This window comes from Antedon mediterranea, chromosome 2 (assembly GCF_964355755.1).
Source record: "Antedon mediterranea chromosome 2, ecAntMedi1.1, whole genome shotgun sequence".
In the NCBI taxonomy this organism is placed as follows: Eukaryota; Metazoa; Echinodermata; class Crinoidea; order Comatulida; family Antedonidae; genus Antedon; species Antedon mediterranea.
In genome coordinates, this window is record NC_092671.1 from 12,127,501 (window position 1) to 12,130,000 (window position 2,500).

Here is a 2,500-nt window from a genome sequence, read left to right on the forward strand (position 1 = left end):
GCACACGGAACAAGAACATTTAACTGATGAATTATTCATGTATATTTTGTGACGTTTCATGAGGGGGTCCCCAACTTATGTACGAAAAAAAAAATCGCGACCCGGCTCAGCCCGCTTAGTCTAGGCTAGGCTAGGCCCTGCCCGCCTAAGCTCGCGCCGTCTGTAGCCTAGGCTAGGACCGGCCGCGCGATATGATTTTTTTTTTCTTCAATATTATGACGCACACGCGCGCACACTTCTTTTGAAGGTCCTCGAAATGTAACCTTGTCTACGCGGCCGGTTAGCCGGTGATAATGTTGATTTTTTTAGTTCCCATTTTTTCCGGCCTCCGTTGCCAACCGATATAGTCTGAGCGTAGGCTAGGCTAGGCTAGGCTAGTCTAAGCTAGGCCCGACCCGGCCGGGCTGGGCTAGGCTAGGCTAGGCTAGGCTAGGCTAGGCTAGGCCCGGCCCGGCCCGACCCGACCCGGCTGGGCTAGGCTAGGCTAGGCTAGGCAAGGCTGGTTTTCATTTCTTTTTCAATTAGTCCGCGCGATATATATTCGTTCGGCTAGGCCCGGCCCGCCTAAGCTCGCACCGTCTGTAGCCTATGCTAGGCTAACCTAGGCCTGGTCTCTGGCCCGGCCCGGCTCGGCTAGGCTCGCCTATGCTAGGCTAGGACCGGCCGCACGATATGATTTTTTTTCTTTTTTTCATTTTTTCCTACCTCCGTTGCTAACCGATATAGTCTGACCGTCGTAGGTATATATATGGGGGAGTGTTGTTACATACAACAGTATAGCATAGCATAGCATAGCATTGCATGCGATGCTTATTGTACTTGTTCCCTTGGCCGACCCGATGAACGCCCGATCGCGTTCCACTGTGGTTAGGCCGCCTGTGCTCTGGCCTGTGCACCAGACCCTGCGAGGCGGGCGCGATGACTTGTCTGCGCTCGCTCGCCGGTCGTGTGCGTCCGTTTTTTGATAATCGAAGTGATTTGTGGCCTGGCTTTGGACGTTGGAACCCGAGAGTTTCGAACGCGAAGCGCAGCGTCCCTGTTCGGGCGCGGCCTTCGTTTCTCCCGAGGTCTTAGTCAGTCAAGAAGGTTTGTCGGCCCACGCACTCCTGTCCAGCGCGATGGGTGCGCTTTAACCGTGCAATCGGTTTAGGCTAGATATCTGGTTGATCCTGCCAGTAGTCATATGCTTGTCTCAAAGATTAAGCCATGCATGTCTAAGTACAAGCTTGTACCAAGCGAAACTGCGGATGGCTCATTAAATCAGTTATGGTTCCTTGGAACTGAGTTACCTACATGGGTAATTCTAGAGCTAATACATGCGAACAAGCCCCGACCTAGCGGAAGGCGTGCTTTTATTAGGAACAAGGCCAATGCGGGCTTGCCCGCTCCCCTTGGTGAACTCTGGATAACTTTGCTGATCGCACGGTCTAGCACCGGCGACGGATCCTTCAAATGTCTGCCCTATCAACTTTCGATGGTACGTTATGCGCCTACCATGGTCGTCACGGGTAACGGAGAATCAGGGTTCGATTCCGGAGAGGGAGCTTTAGAAACGGCTACCACATCCAAGGAAGGCAGCAGGCGCGCAAATTACCCACTCCTGACACAGGGAGGTAGTGACGAAAAATAACAATACAGGTCTCTCTCGAGGCCCTGTAATTGGAATGAGTACACTTTAAATCCTTTAACGAGGATCTATTGGAGGGCAAGTCTGGTGCCAGCAGCCGCGGTAATTCCAGCTCCAATAGCGTATATTAAAGCTGTTGCAGTTAAAAAGCTCGTAGCAAGATCTTGGGCCGCCGCAAGGCGTGTCACTGCCCGTCCTGGCCTTTCTAGCCTAGTACTAGCCGTACTAGCCGTACTAGCCGTACTAGCCGTACTAGCCGTACTAGCCGTACTAGCCGTACTAGCCGTACTAGCCGTACTAGCCGTACTAGCCGTACTAGCCGTACTAGCCGTACTAGCCGTACTAAGCCGTACTAAGCCGATATAGTCTGACCGTCGTAGGTATATATATGGGGGAGGGTTGTTACATACAACAGTATAGCATAGCATAGCATTGCATGCGATGCTTATTGTACTTGTTCCCTTGGCCGACCCGATGAACGCCCGATCGCGTTCGACTGTGGTTAGGCCGCCTGTGCTCTGGCCTGTGCACCGGTAAAGGCTCGGTGAGTGACGCCGCTCAGACCCTGCGAGGCGGGCGCGATGACTTGTCTGCGCTCGCTCGCCGGTCGTTCGCGTGCGTCCGTTTTTTGATAATCGAAGAAATTTGTGGCCTGGCTTTGGACGTTAGAACCCGAGAGTTTCGAACGCGAAGCGCAGCGTCCCTGTTCGATCGGGCGCGGCCTTCGTTTCTCCCGAGGTCTTAGTCAGTCAAGAAGGTTTGTCGGCCCACGCACTCCTGTCCAGCGCGACGGGTGCGCTTTAACCGTGCAATCGGTTTAGGCTAGATATCTGGTTGATCCTGCCAGTAGTCATATGCTTGTCTCAAAGATTA